General features: G+C 45.7%; 1 protein-coding gene across 3 annotated transcripts in view; it reads left to right on the top strand.

Annotated features, from left to right (window-relative positions):
* Positions 1-19,917, top strand: part of GNG2 (G protein subunit gamma 2) — a 91,810-nt gene that overhangs the window by 52,942 nt on the left and 18,951 nt on the right. The window contains exon 2 of one of the 3 annotated variants that reach the window (XM_054026670.1): positions 8,934-8,978. The exons of the other annotated variants lie outside the window; for them this stretch is intronic. The gene's annotated coding sequence lies outside the window, so the exon portion shown is untranslated. The remainder of the gene's footprint in view (positions 1-8,933; positions 8,979-19,917) is intronic. 3 annotated transcript variants of the gene reach the window in all.

Below are 19,917 nucleotides of genomic sequence, written 5' to 3'. Positions count from 1 at the left end.
CAGGCACAGTTTTCCCTGATGGCTTTTTGATGCCAAGTCTTTTATGATTCCCAGTAGTGAGAGGGAATTTCTCTCTCTGCCCTGTATTTGGCACATTGGACTAATAGCAGCAGCAATTTGTCCTATAGCGCTTTTCATTAAAGCATTTACAAAGACAGTCGGTATCATTATCCCCATTTTACGGATGGGGAAACTGAGGCGAGAGTGGCCACACTGGGTCAGACCACTGGTCCATCTCGCCCAGTATCCTGTCTTCGACAGTGGCAAGTGCCAGGTGCCCCAGGGGGAATGAACAGTGCAGGGCAATTATTGAGTGATCATCCCCTATTGTCCAGTCCCGGCTTCTGGCACTCAGAGGCTTAGGGCATGGCTACACTTGCAAATGTAGAGTGCTTTGAGTTAAACCAGCCTTTGGAGAGCGCAGCAGGGAAAACGCTGCCGAGTGTCCACACTGACAGCTGCAAGTGCATTGGCGTGGCCACATTTGCGGCATTGGGAGCGGTGCATTATGGGCAGTTATCCCAGCATGCAAGTGACTGCAACGTTCTTTTCAAAGGGGTGGGGTGGGGTGGAGTGTGACAGGGAGTGTGTTGTGTGTATGTGGGGGGGGGGAGTGGGTTTTTGGGGGGCTGAGCGCATGTCAGCATGCTGTCTTGTAAGTTCAGACAGCAGCAGACCTCCCCTTACCCCTCTCTCTCTCACACACAGCATTCCACAGTAATGGTTGCTTTGTCTCGGAGCAGATAAGCGGCCGGCTGTCAGAAACGGAGCTTCGAAAGGGCATATCCGCATTCCTGCAGTGATTCCAAACCAAAGACAAGAGTGGCCACTTGACTTAAGGGGATTATGGGATGTTTCTGGAGGCCAATCAGACCGCAGTAACTCAACACCTCGTTCACACTGATGCCCGGGCGTTGTAGCCAAGGCCCAGCAAACGTTATTCCACTTGCTGAGGTGGAGTACCAGCAGCGCTGTAGCCGTGGAGTCAGAGCGCTCTACGTGCCTTGCCAGTGTGGACGGGTAGTGAGCTAGGGCGCCCGGGGCTGCTTTATTGCGCTCTAATTCGCAAGTGTAGCCAAGCCCTCAGACAGAGCACAGATTGCATCCCTGATCATCCCTAATAACCATTGATGGACAGATCCTCCAGTTATAGTTTTGGCCTTTACAACATCTCTTGGCAACAAGTTCCACAGGTTGACTGTTCATGGTGTGAAAAAGTACTTCCTTTTGTTTGTTTTAAACCTGCTGCCTTTTAATTTCATTGGTTCTTGTGTTCTGTGAAGGGGTAGATAACTTTTTCTTAATCACCTACTCCTCACCATTCATGATTTTATAAACGTCTATCATATCACCCCTTGGGTGTCTCTTTTCCAAGATAAACAGTCTCGTCTTTTTAATCTCTCCTCATATGGAAGCTGTTCCATACCCCTAATCAGCCTTGTTGCCCTTGCCTGTACGTTTTCCAATTCTAATACACCTCTACTCCATATAACGCAACCCAATATAACACGAATTCGGATACAATGCGGTAAAGCAGCACTCCAGGCGGGGGGGGGGCTGCACACTCCGGCAGATCAAAGCAAGTTCGATATAACGCGGTTTCACCTATAACGTGGTAAGATTTTTTTTTTTTTTTTTTTTTTTTTTTTTTTTTGGCTCCTGAAGACAGCGTTACATCGGGGTAGAGGTGTATATCTTTTTTGAGATGGGGTGACCAGAACTGCACACAGTATACAATGTGTGGGCATACCATGGATTTATATACAGTAGAACCTGAGAGTTATGAACACCTCGGGAATGGAGATTGTTTAACTATGAAATGTTCGTAACTCTGAACAAAATATTCTGGTTGGTCTTTCAAAAGTTTACAACTGAACGTTGACTTAATACAGCTTTGAAACTTCACTATGCAGAAAAAATGTTGCTTTTAACCATCTTAATATAAATGAAGCAAGCACAGAAACAGTTTTTTTTACCTTGTCAAGTCTTTTTTTAAACTTCCCCTTTATTATTTTAGTAGTTTTCGTTTAACTGTACAGTACTGTACTGTATTGCTTTTTATAGGGCTGTCGATTAGTCGCAGTTAACTCACGCAATTAACTCAAAAAATGTATCTCGATTTTAAAAAATTAATTGCGATTAATCGCACTTTTAAACAATAGATTACCAATTGAAATTTATTAAATATTTTGGATGTTTTTCTACTTTTTCAAATATATTGATTTCTATTACAACACAGAATACAAAGCATACAGTGCTCCCTTTATATTATTTCTTATTACAAATATTTGCACCGTAAAAATGATAAACAAAAGAAATAGTATTTTTCAGTTCACCTCAGACAAGTACTGTAGTGCAATCTCCTTATTGTGAAAGTGCAACTTACAAATGTTGTTTGTTTGTTTGTTTGTTACATAACTGCACTCAAAAATAAAACAATGTAAAACTTTAGCGCCTACAGGTCCACTCAGTCCTACTTCTTGATCAGCCAATCGCTCAGATGAACAAGTTTGTTTACATTTATGGGAGATACTGCTGCCTGCTTCTTATTTACGTCACCTGAAAATGAGAACAGGTGTTCGCATGGGACTTTTGTAGCTGGCATTGCAAGGTATTTATGTGCCAGATATGCTAAACATTCGTATGCCCCTTCATGCTTCAGCCACCATTCCAGAGGACATGCTTCCAGGCTGATGATGCTCATTTAAAAAAATGTGTTAATTTAAATTTGTGACTGAACTCCTTGGGGAGAGACTTGTACCTCTCTTGTTCTGTTTTACACACATTCTGCCATATATTTCAGGTTATAGCAGTCTCGGATGATGACCCAGCACATGTTTGTTTTAAGAACATTTTCACAGCAGATTTGACATAATGCCAAGAAGGTACCAATGTGAGATTTCTAAAAATTGCTACAGCACTCAGCCCAAGGTTTAAGAATCTGAAGTGCCTTCCAAAATCTGAGAGGGACGAGGTGTGGTGCATGCTTTCCAGTCTTAAAGTCTTAAAAGAACAACCCTCAGATGCGGAAACTACAGAACCCGAACCACCAAAAAAGAAAATCAACCTTCTGCTGGTGGCATCTGACTCAGATGATGAAAATGAACATGCGTCAGTCTGCTCTGTTTTGGATCGTTATCGAGCAAAACCCGTCATCAGCATGGATGCATGTCCTCTGGAATGGTGGTTGAAGCATGAAGGGACATATGAATCTTTAGTGCATCTGGCACATAAATATCTTGTGACACTGGCTACTAGAGTGCCATGCGAACACTTGTTCTCACTTTCAGGTGACATTGTAAACAAGACATTGGCAGAATTATCTCCTGCAAATTGTAACCAGAGTTTTTTGTCTGAGCGATTGGCTGAAGTAGGACTGAGCGGACTTGCAGGCTCTAAAGTTTTACATTGCTTTATTTTTGAATGCAGTTATTTTTTGTACATAATTCTACATTTGTAAGTTCAATTTTCATGATAAAGAGATTGCACTACAGTACTTGTATTAGGTGAATTGAAAAATACTATTTCTTTTGCTTTTTACAGTGCAAATACTTGTAATCAAAAATAAATCTAGAGTGAGCACGGCACACTTTGTATTCTGTGTTGTAACTGAAATCAATATATTTGAAAATTGTAGAAAACATCCAAAAATATTTAAATAAATGGTATTCTTTTACAGTGCGATTAATTTTCTTAATCGCTTGACAGCCCTAGTTATAATATACCACAGTAAAGAAAATCGAGGCTGGAGTCTTCAGGGGAGTGGTCATTGGCACTCCAAGTCTCTCGCTGCTTGGCTGGCTGTTCAGATCCATCCCAGATTGGAAGTGATTCAAAAATGTTACCACTTGGTAACTCTTTGGTCACCAATTAAAAACGTGTTGGTGGCCTCCTGCCAGGGCAGAGAAGGGAAAATGGGCACTTTGGAAAAGCCCTGCCACAGTTGACACGTCTTGTTGGTTCCAACATGGATACTAGGGTCTGAATGAGTGTGAGAACTGAATAGTTATTTCACCTATAGCATTAGTATCAGAGGGCAGGGCTGAACCACACTGGCTGGGTAGTGCGGGGAGGTTGGCACTGCCATGTTTATTATTATTGTTTATTATGACTTATCTGCACAATGGTAGCATCCAATCATAGATCAAGCCCCCGTTGTGCTAGGTGCTGTACATACACCTAACAAAAAGATGCTCCCTGCCCCAAAGAGCTTACAGTACAAGATAAAAGACAACAGGTGAGTATGGTTGACAGGAGGCAGAGCACTGCCCATGATCTGCCTTTACTGTAGATAAATAGACTTCAGTCTCCAGTTCTGTGAGGCAAGCCCCTTTCATGCAGGCTACAAATTCCCCGGGAAAGGGTTCTAGAAGAAATGCTAGGGAGCAACCAGGAAAGCAACTCAGCGAAACGATTGCTAGTGTGGAACACGCCTGCTGCAGCGTGTTGTCACTCAGAGGACCAGTTCACTGAGGTTTTGTTGCTATTTGACATTTTTGTAGCGTCTCTTATTCTGAAGGATTCCGAAGTGCATTCTGAACTGTGTATGGAGGAGTCACTCCAGCACCTCTCCTGTGGCAGTTGTTTAACAACACTTGGGAACCTCACCCAACAGCTCAGGAGAGAAAGGGAAGGTAAATTGGTTGAGTTCACCTGTTGTCTCTCATCTTCCACACAGACTGGAAGCTCTGTCATAGGTTTGTACAGCACCTGGCACAATGGAGCCTTGAGCCATGACTGGGGCTCCTGGGTGCTACCGTAATACGCATAATAAACAATCATAAGTAAATAGCCTACTTGGCTGAAATTCCCTTGTACTACCAGTGCTGGGGTGACCCACTCGGGCTAGCTACTCACTGGAGGGTCTTGTACAACTTCCGCACTGGAGCCTGTCGAGTCTTCTCATGTCTCGTCAGACGTGGCGCTGGCAAGTTTTGCTGTGATAACTGTGCTGTTAATGCAGGTCACTGGCGTATGTGCTGAAATAGCATTTCCCCTGGAGTGTGAATATTAAAGATCAGTGAAGAAGGCTTTGTTTGCGCTCCAGCCCTGGAAAACAAGGTCACTTCACCACCAATACGCAGAGGTTCAGCAAAGCTGGTTGGTTTGTTTTGTTTTCTCGTGAAGGAAAGCGCCCTTTTCCCCCTCACACCCCACCCAACTATTTCCTAACCAAACGCCAGGCATAGCAAGATGGAAAAGTCGTCAGGACAATAAGGAAAACAGCAGCTGTTTGATCATAAGTCAGGGGAAATACGGGACTGAGGGGGGAGCAATGCCTCAAAAACACTTTTTTTTGATGGGCAGTGTTCAAGAACACATTCCAATGTTAAGTCCTAACCTTTTGTTGGCAGAGCGGCTCTGGGTGTTGACTACCAATGTTTGTTTTAAAAGGAGGGAGCGGGGAAGCCCAGTTCAGCATTCCAGCTCGACCAGTGGGCCCAAGAGAGAACACGCTCTTTTTATTCACCCAATTATAACATGTTACGAAGTAAGGGTCCTACTGTATTTCATGGTGTGATCACATTAGGTGAGTACAATACGTACAGGGTACCCCATCTCCGTGGAAGGCTTTTCCAACCCCAATAAAATGGGGGGTTGATCATTGGATCCCGGCCTTCCCTGTACAACACTTAACCTTGTCCTGGACTTAGCACCTTCCCGACCTATTTTTCTATCAAGGGCTAATAAAATAGGGTGACTATCTCCCTGACCATCTACTGCATATTATGTAGCAAAACGAGCGAAAACATTGAATGAAACGAATATTGGCCGGGATACCCTTGGGTATGAAAATGGAGCCAGCAGGGCAAGGAAAATGACTACTTCATCAGAAACAGGCGCCCGCCTAGATTTGCAAGCTCGACACGTTCCATCCACTCTGTTTAGCACAGTTCTACATCAGCAGACACGCTGCTCAAGGACTGTAAAAATGACAGAGACATTCCAGAGCGCTGTGTTTATTTCCATGTGTAATTTTGCATCTGGAAGATCTGGAGAGCGTTCAGATGCTGTTGTGGCTTTGTACTGGAAAAGTGTTAGTCCCCAGTCAGGGCAGGGCCGGCTCCAGGCACCAGCGCAGCAAGCAGGTGCTTGGGGCGGCCAAGGGGAAGGGGCGGCACGTCCGGATCTTCGGTGGCAATTCGGTGGCGGGTCCCTCGGTCCCTCTCGGAGGGAAGGACCTGCCACCGAAGTGCCACCGAAAAAGAAAGCGGCGCGGTGGAGTTGCCGCCAATCGCAATCACGGCCCTTCCCACCCCCCGCCGCTTGGGGCAGCAAAAACCCTGGAGCCGGCCCTGAGTCAAGGGACTCCTTGTGTGAGGTGCTGAATGCACCATGTACATTCCCATTCTTTCAGTATTCTGATGGTTATTTGCACAAGTGTTCCTGTCATGGCTAACGAAATTGTGGGCTTTAACTTCTTAAAACAGTTGGATATAGAAAATTGATTTATTTTTAAATCAAGACGTCGTACAAACCGGATCCCCCAGCATTGCATTTTCTTTGTAATATCTTCAGAACCCAGGGTGGCTGCAACTTCAGTTGTGAGTCTTCTGAACTACCTTAACAGCACAAAGGCCATAAAAAAAAATAGCCACGTGGAAGAGGGTCAGGACCGGAGCTGGTCACGTATATTTTCTGCAAATGTTTCAAATGAATCCAAAAAAAAAAATTGGTTTAGCGTGAAGTTTTGCTTTTTTGCCTAAATGAAAACAATATGAAAGAACGGAAATCTGTTTTCAGCTGTTTTCCCCCCTGAGAAAAGAAGAGCGAGAGAACTCAAAACTGAACATTTTTCATTCTTTCACTGAAAAACCAGAACATTTTGACCAAAATGAAAATCTCCACAGGAAATTTCCATTACTGTTGAAAAGCTGCCTTTTATCAAAAATATGTTTGATGGAAAAGTTTCCACGGGCTTTAGTCTTGACCTAATCTAAAGGCACCAGCTTAAAAAGGTGATAAATCCTGGGGGGAGGGAGGGGAATTTTCCTCTCCTGTCATCCGTCTATCTGGATCTCTGGCTTTCCTTCATTGTTTCCATCACATAGACATAGGTGACTTCAGTCAGATGCTCAGATACAATGGGGATGGGCATGGTATAAAAATGTCTATAGAATAGAAGAGAGGCACCCAAAATCAATTGCTACTTTTTTGACAGTTTAGACGGAAGGTCTCAATCCGGCGATGAGATCTGTGCAGGCACCGACAGAGCCCACAATGGGCAGCGGGCTGCCCATGTGACACTCATTGCGGGACCGGGGCCTAAGTGACTTGTCTATAAAATGACTTGTTTTTTGTCGATGTAGAAAGCTAAACCCAGTATCATGCGTGTGGTCTTTTAGTAAAGTAGTAGAAGGGCACAGAGCAGGAAATGAACATGTCCGCTATCCCTGGGTTAGGAAAACGTTCAATGCACTTATTTGGACTTAATCCACGTGACCTTCCCTATTGTTTACTATTTAATGATTTGCCAAAATTTTGCATTGGGTAGCCAGTGAGGAAGGAGACGCTTACTCTTACGCCAACAAAAAAGTAGCATCTCTCACGCACACGATCTTGGCTAGCTGTTAGCGTGGCCTTCAGCTGAGCAAAGTTTTAGTGGCCCCTTTAAGTTCTAAATAGTGGCTAACTTTTTTTTTTAAAAGTATGCTCTAGTTATAAGGCTGTGGTGTTATCAAGTATTCTGAGGACGATATCAACCAGGAGGGCAACCCTGGAGCTGTTTGTACATGCCCCACTGCATTTTGAGGCTGAGTACGCAGCTTTGCAGTGTGGACAGTCTGGGGGTGTTTTCAGTGCCGATGAGAACACTGGTGTCTATTCTAAAGTTCTTGTCCGTTTCCTACCTTTTGTGTAATTCTTCAGGAGGATGGCAGTAATTAATATCTAAGTGTATGTTTGATGCTCCAAAAAATTCTCCTCTTAAGAGCAAATACTAAATCTGGGGACTTTTTGAGGAATGTTTTTGGTTGTTATGAAAAAGAAAATTCTGCTTGAATACTGAGGGGCGTTGTTCTGCTGTCACTGGGCGCATGTGGTTCCCAATGAGGGACGAACAAGTTAAGCCCATTCTGTGACTGCACAGGAGCTCAGTTCTGCAAGGTACTAGAGTATTTTGGGAAGCTGTAAAGTTCCCTCCAATCTCTGATCTTAATGAGAATCGTGGGTGCTCACTCAGGCATGAAGCGGGACAGCCCATTCTGAGAACATGGGTTTGCTAGTCTCACCGTCCTCTGTACGTCTGTATCAATCACGTACCAGACCTAAAACCAGACATTTCTCCCTTTTTTAAAGGGGTGTTGCTAAGCTTACTGCAATTTAATAAGCCTCAAAAATAATGAAAAGAAATCCAACCCCATCCTGATCCTGAAATGTCTTCCAAGCTCCCCAAAGCAAAGGTTGCAACACTCTGACAACTGCCTTCTTTGTTGCATGACCCACCAACAAACCTGGGAGCTGGGTTTCTTAGCTGTATGTCCTAAAATCAGAATCCTTGTTTATTTCATACAAGAATGGAGCAGTCTGACAGAGGAATGGAAGTACTTAATAGCAAACCCAAAACCCAGAGGAGGAGGTTTAATCTTAGTCCTGTAAGCTTTGTAGATATCCCTTAGTGGGAGTTTTCCGTCACCAGAGAGTTAGATACTGTTTTACCCAAGACCTGTTCCCTTGAGATAATCACTGATGTACTCCACTGTAGCACACAGAGTAACTGTTTAAAGAGCGCCAAGTAACAACGGAAAGCTTCCAGCAAGCAGATAACATTCATGAGTCTTGTATTCATTTGCCTTTTCTTTTCTTTTCATTTTTGCAACCAGCTAACTTTCAGAAGTACTCGTAGCTTTTGATTTAAATACAAGAGCCATCGTTCCCCTTTGGGAACCTCTGGGGCAGGAGGCTTAATTCTTTCTACTGTTTGTTTCTCGCAGAATGAAGTGGGTATTTCAGCACTTCAGTTACTGGTTTGCCTCTGGGTAAGTTTTAACATTTGATTTAGGTTTAAACCAGTCCCTTCAGTTATTTTCATTTTCCATTAAGAAAGGATCGGGGTGGCTTCTTTTCCTCCCCTAAATCAATGGTGTCCTCAATGACATTGTCACAAAGACCTTGTGTTTGGGTGGGGGGAGGGAGATATTGGGGGGAGGGGTTTCCTTTGCTCCCAAAGCTTTAGACTAGAGGGCAAAGACACTAAGGGAGAGTGAGATTAAGAAATTCTGGTTATTTTTATTCTCTGTCCAGCCCATCAAACAAAATGGAGACTAGAATCAGGTTTGGCTTAGTTCAGTTAATTTCACAAATGTGTCCATGTCCTAAAACACCACCACTGCGGGGAGGTCCAGTCTGCCCCAGTACATGTTCCGCACTAGGAGTTACGCATGTGTATCCGTGAGAATAAGCCATCCGCAACTATTGCATCATGTTAAAATGTGCAGCATCCTATCCGATGTATAACTCAAATGATTGGTTTCCCACTGTAGACAGTGCAGCTGTTTGTAATCAAGACGTACCACATCCAAAATATGGCGCATACAGAGCAGAAATGGAGCTAAACCATGATGTCTGCCTGTGCATCTGTATTTCCCTAAAATTCAAAGGGGCCTCGTGCACCCCTCATTTAATACCAAGTAGATTAAATTAACACTTGGGGCTGAGGTATCCCATCTATGTGCTTTCACACCCGCCTCTCTCAAGCTCCATCCCGCCTTTCCAAAAACTAAAAAAGAATTGACTCAGGCTTTTAAACATTTTGGGTAATGATTTAGCGGTGCTCTTCACTGCTGCCCGTGTGAATGTCAATGGGATGATGCACAGGCTTAAAAAGTTGCGCATGTGCTTAAGTATTTTGCCGAATGAGATTCCTAAAAATGCTGAGAACAAATAAAGTTTCACCCAACCTATTCTGCATGTGTTCTCTTCTAACCCAGTTTATTCCCCATGGGAGATATTTGGGAAGGGAAGGGATGGTATTATTTACTATATATATTTTCTCTCTGTGGGGTGGTTTTCTTTTCAGCATACATTTAGTAAAGGGGTCATTTAGAAATTAGAATAAAGTGGTTTCTAGAACTCTCCTAAACAGCTGGAAAAGTTTGTTGTCAGGGTGGTGACAGTGGCCTGCCCGTTAAGATGTCTCTACTGACCTCAGACTTGGAGCAAACCCCGGTAGGTGCTGTTTGTGCATGGTGGCTGCACTGCCCTATTCTGAAAGCTCTCCTCTCATCTGTGAGTTCAGATGTAGTTGAGAGTCAGACTGCAGGCAGATGTGTCAGCCCCGCTCCATCTGAGTGCAATCACAGTTGACAGCTCCACTGGGTCCGTGTCTGTATTTTTATAACCTTGCGTTTGGAGAAGGCAAACAAAGATTCTACGAACATTATTGTATCATCTGTGCTGTTAATTCTTTTAGCCACCCAAACGTCCATTAGCCTAATGGTGGTGGTGTATGTAGTTATTCGATAGCCAGTCCAAGTCTATCTACCATACTTATATGGCCTGTTTCCATAGTAACCTTCCAGTCTTTTAATGTATTTCTACTCTCAAAAGCCCCTGGAAGTACCCCACCTACAGATGGGGAACTGAGGCACAGAGAGACTAAGTGGCTTGCCCAAGGACACACACGGAGTTTGGGGAGGGACTGGGAATTGAACTCCCAAGTCCCAAGCTAGTGCCATTAGCCACTCTTTCTCTCCACTCCCTGCTTTGTTACCTTTTACTTTCCCATTTCGTTCGTGGCTTTTCCTGCTATGCTCGTCTTGTGACCATTTGCACATGGCTCCCTGGACCAAATCTGGAGGAGCTGAGCAGGTAGGTGCGAGTCTAGCGACTTGTCTAGATGTAAAGTTGCACTGGTTTAACTAAAGGTGCGCGTTAAAATCGATTTAGTCAAACTGGTGCAAAAGGCAGTGTGGACACTCTTGGCTTACGTCCACATTACACGCCAGTGGGGTACATGTCGCTACACGCCGCTGTGAAAAGCCCACTGCATCCAAACTGCGTTGTGTAGCTACACGTGTCAGGGAAAGGCTCTGGCAGGGGAAGCAGTGGGGAAAACTGCCTCCTCCTGCCAGAGCCTTTCCTCACTGGGGGAGTGTTTTCCCAAGGAGGGAAAAGGCCGAGAGGAAGTGAGACACTACAACTGCTCCTTGTAGCACTGTAGATGGGGCGGCACGGCTTGGATGAGTAAAACCATGCCTCGCCCTCTCTACTGTTATTTATACACCTACATGGGTATGTACTCAACACTCTGCTGAAAGGCACACACACCTTTACATTGATATAAACCTGATCTATATGTATTTAGCTTATGGCAATTGGGAACCAGTTTAAGCTAAACTGAAATAAGAATGTGCAAACTAACCAAATTAAGTTAAACTGGTGAAACTTCGGTGTGCAGACAAAGGCATGGAGGAGCATAAATCCCATTCGTCGTCAATGAGACATAGACTTGTAGGGGCCTAAATCTGTTTTGAAAATGGGATCCTAAATCACTTAGGCATTTTTGATCATTTAATCTGAGGTCCAAGGCAGTTTGAGTATAACTGAAATTCAAGCTGTAATCCGCTGTCTCCGTCACTGTGGGTCTGTATGTCTCCAAAGGCTTAACTGTGTCCTCTGATTCTAAGGTTTTTACTTTCCTGTGTGTGTCATCAGTTTGTTTTCTGTCTTTGGTCTAACTTGAGATTGGACTGTTGCCCACCTTAAGTGTTTAAAATAATCATGTGTTAGGCCTGCCCCAGGATCATGAGACTGGCTGAGAAATTGTGGGATTTTAAAAAGTAAAGAAATGGTGGGTTCTTTTTGCCTTCAGAAGGATTCAGGTCACACAAGCTTTTTCTCTCACATTCATCTGACTCCAGGAGCTGGGGCTTTAAGAAAATAAAATAGTGACATTTGCACCATGGATTTGTAAACTCTCCACCTCAGAGGCCTTGTCTTTCTATTTCATCTCCAAATTCCCATGCACACCTATGGCCCCATATAACTACAGTAGAATGATGGTTGGGTTTTTGTTCTATCTGTAGGCTTTGTTTTCTTTCATTCTTTTTCAGGTCTTTATAGTGTTGATTCCTCTGACCTGATTTGTTGATATATTTCATACTGGCATGAGTCTCCTCCTGGAGCCGTGTTCCATATATTCTTTTCTGCCATACGAGAGAGCTCTCAGAACTCCTTTATTTCCTCAGAATTTTTCCACTCTGCCTCTCTGAGCCATATAGATTCATAGATATTTTCAGCCAGAAGGGACGACGCTGATCATCTAACCTGACCTCCTGCAATAACCCAGGTTACAGAATTTCACCCAGCAATCACTATAGGGGAAGGAATTATTTGTTCTTCCCCATGACCTAAAGGAACAATATTAAGCCCAATAACTTGTGGTTGAATTGGAGCATGTCTGGAGCTGGGAGCATATTCATCCCATCTGGATTTAAAGACTCCAAATGCACCTTTTATTTTGCTTCATCATTTGAAACGTATATCTTTATTTCCTGTTAGAATATTTCTAACGTCAACTTCTAACCATTGGACCTTTTCCTGCCTTTGCCTGCTAGATTAAGAACCTCCTAAAATCAGATATCTTCTGCTGGTGAAGGTACTTTCAAAGGTAGAAAGATAGTGGAGTATTCTATAGACTTGTATATTGATGCTCATTGATAATTCAGGTCTGGGACTGTCTTTTATTTAACACCTTGCAATGGGGCCCTGATTGGTGCCAGTCGGTGCAACTTGAGTGTAAATAATAAAAATGCATTGTTACCTTCATTATTTTAATACCATTGCCATTTCTATGCCTTTGCTCGTATGGCAACAGGAAGGATGTTTTACTGATGTGTTTGCTGAAATCTTCACTGCTTGCCAGATCTTGAGGGAAAATATGTGAACTCCTTAAAATAAAAATAACTCTGTTTCAGCGGTAGTTTGTTCCAACACTGGTTACCTACATATGACTAGGCTTGGAAGGATTAGATTTTTACCAGTAAATGTTGGTGAACGTCAGTTTCACCCTACACACACCCAAACCACAAAAAAAAATTTCCATAGATGATAAGCAACATCAGAAAAATGCAGCTTGAGAACGTCGTAGAGCTTGATTTAATGATATTTACTTTGTCCATGTCGACATGTGATGTCGACAGTTGTATGTGTTAACAGTTAGAACACTTTCACTTTTTGAATCTTAATATCTGTGGTAATTAAATAATTTGTCTGACACCTCCCCCCCATAATTTCCCATAACTATTAAAATTAAAATCAGTAAAAAAAATTAAAACCCATCATTTTATGTAACTCTGAAAATGTTAATTGATCAAATTGAAAAAATAAATGCTTGGGCATGGGTATGTCTGCATTGCGATACTAAAACCAGTAGCCCAAACCTGCAACCCTGAGTCAGCTGACCCGGGCCAGCCAGCAGAGGCATTGAATTCCTGAGTTCCCAGGGGTTACTCGACCCCTAATCCGCCCCCTCCTCTTCCTCCACTCCACCTCTTCCTTCCCCCTCCGCCGCCTCTTCCTGCCCCTGCTCCTCCCTCGACCCCCAGCACCTCCTGCACGCCACTGAACAGCTGATCACTGGTGGCTGGGAGGTGCTGGGGGGGAAGGAGCTGATTGGTGGGGCTGCCGGTGGGTGTGGAGCACCCACTATTTTTTGCCCATGGGTGCTCCAGCCCCAGAGGCCCCACGGAATTGGCACCTATCAGCCACGCCCATGCTATGGGTCTTTTATCTCAGTGTAGACATACCCTTCGTGCCCAACTTCCATTGAGTTTCAATGGGATTTAGGTGCTTAACTCCTTTAGACTCTCTTAAAAACACCAGCTCTAGTCTCTGGAACAAAGTATCAAACTGTCCTTGGTTATTTCCACTCCCAGCCACCCATCATTTCTGTAATACCCCTTGAGGACTCTGCCTGCTGCTTCTATCTGTTAACCGCCCCATGGCCTGTACCAGTATGACTATCAATTAGGGGTGTGATTATTTTTTACCAAAATAGTTCTACCCGTACACTCCCTAGTATGGGCGCAATTATACCAGCGTGAAAGTGGCATATGCTGGCATAGTTTATTCCCCTTCCCATATGGGAATGAGCCCTTTTATACCAATATAACTGTGTCTATGCTATGGGGATTGTACTGCTTTAGCAATAGTCAAAGTGGTGCAACCTTTGTGTGTAGACAAACACTGCCCCTGGAAGGAGTTATGCCCCCGTACCCAGCGTCCATGGAGGTCTTGCAAATAGGAACGTCATCTGAGGACATGGGCATCCGGGGGAAGTGTCTCTCTCTCCCTTTATGGATAGCAACCTAAGTGGGGGTCGCTGATGCAAAAAGGGGCATGGCCAGGGTGGAAGAAACTTCTGTTGCTGTCCCCGTGAAAGAGTTCCTCTGCCACTGACCCCCCCTGGGTGGCTGCAGTGTAAAGGAATAGCTGCTTCACCTGCCCAGTCCCACAGCCTATCCCTGAGGTAGAGCAGAGACAGAAACACCATCTGCCTTCCTTAGGGATGCGTTTCTCCTGGGGTCCAGCGGGCTGCATCGGCTGCACCACCATTGCTGAAGTTAACCCAGCTGTCTGAGTTTGTGTCTCTTCCAAACCAGTAAATCGTCATTTTCTAACTTGGATGATACCAGTCCCAACCTGGACAAGCAAATCTCTCTTTGTACTGTGTACTAACTACACTTTCAAGCGAAAGGCCGAAGGTTTAGTCAGTATTCTTTATTAACCCTACCATGGGATGTACCCCCAAATGCTTTCGGTGCCCTTTAAAAACAATCCACCTGGACTCGCTTTGAGCGTTTGCCTTTTCGGCGACATTCAGTGAGAGGCCGGGACTGCTCACCGCACTGTCACAAATCCCGGCTTGTCCGTGGTCGCAGGGGGCCAAAATGTCCCCTCTGGTGCCCTTGGGCCTGCTTTAAGCAATTGTTTGCACGCTCACCATGCCCCAAAATCCAGCCCAAGTGGGAGACTTGTCCAGGAACGAGGCTCAGCAACAAAACAACATTCTTATTTTTACAGACCTATATGCTGACAAGCTGACTTTTCCTGGGAGTAGCTGAACTGCAGTGTCTCAGACCCTGCTTTCCTGCTCTCGGAAGGTATCCGATGCTAGCATGCTAATGAACCCGTTTCTATGGAAACTCCCTCATGACCACTCCTTTCTGCTGGTTCCCCTCCAATTTGTGAACGGCTTTTCAATATTGAAAGACCGCTTCATAAATCACACACAAATCCGGTATGCATTAAAAAGAAAGCAGGCTGAAGTGTGGGAACACTTAACCATGATTTATGAATCAAAACCTTTGTTCCGGTTAAGAAAACCCCTAGGCACAATTTTAATTTTTCATTTTATTTTCCGTTGTTCAGAAAAGAATGAAATGTGTGCAATGTGGACATCATCAAATCTCTTTCATACCTTGGGCCAGATCGGCAGCTGTGTTGAAGTCAATAGAACTGCATCGAATTACTCCGGCTGGAGATTTGGCCCCTTGCTTTATTTTTTTGGTCAATGTAGGTTTTTTGGGGGGGAAGGAGGGTTAATAAAAATTGTTTTCAAACTACGAGCGGCTTATTTTAGAGGGGAACCTTTTCAGAAGCAACAATCTTACTGAAAAAAAACCAACCAGCTGTCACAGCTTAGCGTGAGGGATTTCCACGGCTGAGAGAGATAATAGTGGGGGAAATTATGTAGATGGGGGGAAAAGTAGTTACATATTTATAGCTGCCCTATCAAATCTGTCGGTCTGTGTTCTTGCACTAGACTCATCACCACAGTTTCCGAGCTCCCCGTACAATTAGGCTGGGTACTCTGGGAAGCTTTACCTGTCGCATCTCTGGTCTGCAGGGACTGGACTTTGGGCAGTGGTTGTGGTCATAGTGGAAACTGGGATTTGCTTTTTGCTCTGAGGTTCCTGAGTTTCATGGTCACGCCTGATCCCGTGGGGTGTGGGGGCAGTATCTGAGAAAGCGCTCTCTCTCTCTCTCTCACGCAGCTCTCTCTTGAGGATAACCGTGCCGTTATTTCTGCGGAATGTGGCTGTCGTGGGATGGCTGTCTAGGTGACTAAGGCAGCTCACGGTCAATGCTGTCTGGAGGCTAAATACGTTGCATCATCCCCATTTTACAGATGGGGGAACTGAGGCACAGAGAGATCAGGGCCTGGTCTATACCCAGTTATACACATGTAACTATTTCGGGGAGGAGAGAGAGTTTTTTTCCCATTACCGAAATCGTTATCCCCATACGACCCGTAGTATAGATCCCTCCTTGCAGGAATAAAACTACGCTGCTATAAACCTGTATACTAGTGTATGGAAAACGTCCGTGTGCAGAAACGTCTCAGGGCCAGGTTTGCCAAGGTATGAAAGCTGCAGGCAGGGACCTAGTGAGATTTTTAAAAGCATCTAGGCTCCTTGCTCCCATTGAAATCGGTCTGGTCCTAATTAACTTTGCCAGGATCACACAGGAGTAGGAAATTGAACGCCGCTGGCACCCTAACCATTGGGCTCTCCTTCCTCTCTAGACCTGATCACAACGGGTAAGGTGGTTTCTGGGTAATCTGAGCCAGTCCTTAGACGATGGGGGCTGGAACCTGGAATTCTGGGAGAAAACCTTCCACACATAGTTACCATTGGACTCTCTGTACAGTATGGGCCAGGTATTGAATTCATTTATGTAGGTGTAAATCTGGAATGTATCTACTTGTTGCAGTGGAAATACAGATGTCAGTCCAGAGGGTAACTGGGTGGCAAGGCTGACTCATAAAGCCAAAATTTGTCCAGGACCCACCGCTGCATACAATGAATAAGACTCTTTGTAACTATCCACAGCCACAAACCTAAGCCCATGGCCAACAATGAGCTAGAAAGGAAACCGCCTTGGGCCTTGCCTGGAAGGAAGCTACAGATCCTCCCGGAGTATAGAATAATAGAATATGAGGGTGGGAAGAAACCTCAGGAGGTCATCTAATCCAACCCCCTGCTCAAAGCAGGACCAATCCCCAACTAAATCATCCCAGCCAGGGCTTTGTCCAGCCGGGCCTTAAAAACCTCCAAGGAAGGAGATTCCACCACCTCCCTAGGTAACCCATTCCAGTGCTTCACCACCCTCCAAGTTCTGAGCAGGAAGGGCAATCTGGAGTGACTGTCCCTTGGTGGGAGAGACCAAGCCACCTGTCCTTTCTGGGCTGTACCCAGGATATGGCGCGGTCCGAACCCCACCAGTTCCAAGACACTTCAAAGTCACGTGATCCATGTTGTCCCACCCATTCACACTGTGCGGAAGGGAGCCTGCTCTCCCAGACTGTGAGGAGAAGGGTTAGGAGAGGGAAAAGGAGCTGTGTGATAGCATTTCATCTGGTAACTGCCTCTCCCCCACCTCCTTTGGGGCACATCTGCTCTACAGGGCCGGGGAAGAGGGCAGGAGTCAAAGGAATAGCTGGTCTACGTAGCACGTTCACCTCTCAGAACAGCAGGGTTTGCGCTGTAAAATGCACCACGAAGTCCCCTCGCTGCAACTCTGAGCCTGTAGAGGAGTGATGGGTGGGAGCTGAGCGGGAGGCAGGTTAATGGCACTGTTAGCCATGGCCCCATTGCTACAGGGGGACTGGAGGGTGCACAGAAGCAGATGGCATCTTGGCACTTGTGGGACTGCCTTCCGCATGTATTCCCTTGAGTCTCTGCCTAGTGTGGGCTGTGGTGGCCTTGCCCACTCTGGAGTATCTCTGGCACCATCCCTTGGAGGTGGGGGAGTTGGTGAAACCGGATTACAAACTCAGTGGACTCACAGGGGCCTGATCCTCAACTGATGTAAATGAGCATAGCACCATTGACTTCATGACCCATTTATATTTCTCTTTGCCATCTCTGAGTTCTTCTAGAGGGGAAGATACAGGGAAAGGCACGGTTCTTATTAGCTAGAGTAGCTCAGTGAATCTTAACACTCTGCAGACTTGTATTGGATAGGGAGTTGCAGGCAACTTCGTAAATTAATCTACCATTGATTTTAAAAAGTCTCCAGTGGTTTGGGATCAAAATGAAATTAGACTTTCTGTTCTGCGCCTGCAGTATGTTCCCATTAGTTGGTACCATCGTGGGCCACTCTAGAAAAAGGTATTTTCCAAATTTAGCAGACGTTAAATGACTGCTGCAGGACTGGAAAGAAGCCGCATGTACGTGACAGAATGTAGTGTTGATTAACATTCAGAAAAGACACATTAGGCTACAACCACCATTCAGCTGAGTGAAGATACGGGGCGTCAGTGCACTACAAAACAAAGGCGCAAACAAACCATTCACAATAATTGTGGGGGGAAATAGGTTTTCTGCATTAGTCCTAAAATGATGGACTGAGTACAAATATCTTCTGAGGAAGGGAGAATCAAGCCAAGGCACTTCCAAAAGGACAACAGCTTGATCTGCTGAACGGTTACATAGCAAAGATGGATGAATAGAGTAAGTGATGGGCCCTGTGTTTAATGCTCACTGTGAGGGCTGCCCTAATCCTCATGTCCCGTAGGTAAAATGCTATCCAAGTTCTAAGAACTTACTGAATCAGAGTCCAAGTTTAAGTACGTACGTAACTCTAAACATGTGACTATTGCCAATGACATCATGGGCTTAAGTGCCTTGCTGAATTGAAGCATTGGGTCATGATCCTGAAATAGGAGCCATCATAGGCACCGACTATGGAAAAAAATTAGTGGGTGCTTAGCACCCACCAGCAGCAAGCTCCCCTCTTCCCTGCCAGCCGGCGCCCCGCTGGTCAACGCCTCCCCTTCCCTCCCAGTGCCTCCCACCCACCGGCGCCCCGCTGGTCAACTCCTCTCTCTCCCTCCCTCCCAGCGCCTCCCACCCGCTGTGATCAGCTGTTCTGTGGCATGCAGGAGGTGCTGGGAGGCAGGGCCAGCTTTAAGCCGATTCGGCCGATTCCCCGGAATGGGGCCCCGCGCCTAAGAGGGCCCCTCAACGTCCGGGGCTGCCGGCAGAGGGGGGAAAAAAAAAAGCCGCATCTTGCTTCTCCCCCCTCCCTCCAGCGCTTGCGCCACCATACAGCTGATCAGCGCAAGCCTGGGAGGGAGGGGGAAGGAGGAGGAATGCGGCGTGCTTGGGGAAGACGCGGGGCCAGGGCGGGGATTTGGGGAGGGATCCAATGGGGCAGTGAGGGGGCGGGGGAGGGCGTGAGACAATTCACGTCCTGGCGTGGGGCCCTGCACCTGCTAAAGCCGGCCCTGCTGGGAGGGAGAGGGAGGACTGGAACAGGGACGGGGTGTGCTCAGGGGAAGAGGCAGGGAGAGGGCAGAGTGGGGACAGAAGAGGTGGGGCAAGGGTGGGCCTGGGGCAGGGTCTGGGGCAGGGCAGGAAGAGGCAAGGCAGGGGTGGGACTTGGAGGAAAGGGTGAAGTGGGGGTGGGCCTGGGGCGAAGGTGGGAGGGGTTGAGCACCCCCCCGGGTAGAGAGGAAGTCAGCGCCTATGGAATCCATGCGGGTGGACCCCTTCACCTGGGCTAAGGCCCACTGACTCCTGTAGGGCTCCACATGGCTTATTTGCAGGATCGGGGCTTTAAAGGGCAATGACAAAGTGTTAATGCAATTTTTAAATTTGAAGGCAACAAATGTAAATGGCCAAATAAGGGTGTTCCCCAGAGGATAATGAACAACGTGAAAGGTGTGAGTAGACAGCTCCATTTTAAGTACCGTGTATTTTCGAACTCTAAAGTATGGCATGAAATAAATTCCGAAACGTGGGATTCAGATAAATAAAGCCTGGCCTAAGATCTCCAGCTACTGTAGTTTGGGGGGGAAAGTCTTAGTTTTTCTGTTCAAATGGAAGTATTTTCCCCCTGAACACAAGTGGCCAGTCTGCAGTTCTGGAGCCAAAAAAGCATCAAAGAGGAAAAGATTGCTCAAGTATA

This window comes from Malaclemys terrapin, chromosome 4 (genome assembly GCF_027887155.1).
Source record: "Malaclemys terrapin pileata isolate rMalTer1 chromosome 4, rMalTer1.hap1, whole genome shotgun sequence".
Classification (NCBI taxonomy): domain Eukaryota; kingdom Metazoa; phylum Chordata; order Testudines; family Emydidae; genus Malaclemys; species Malaclemys terrapin.
The sequence above is the reverse complement of the archived record's forward strand: the minus strand, read 5'-3'. Positions and strand labels throughout refer to the sequence as shown.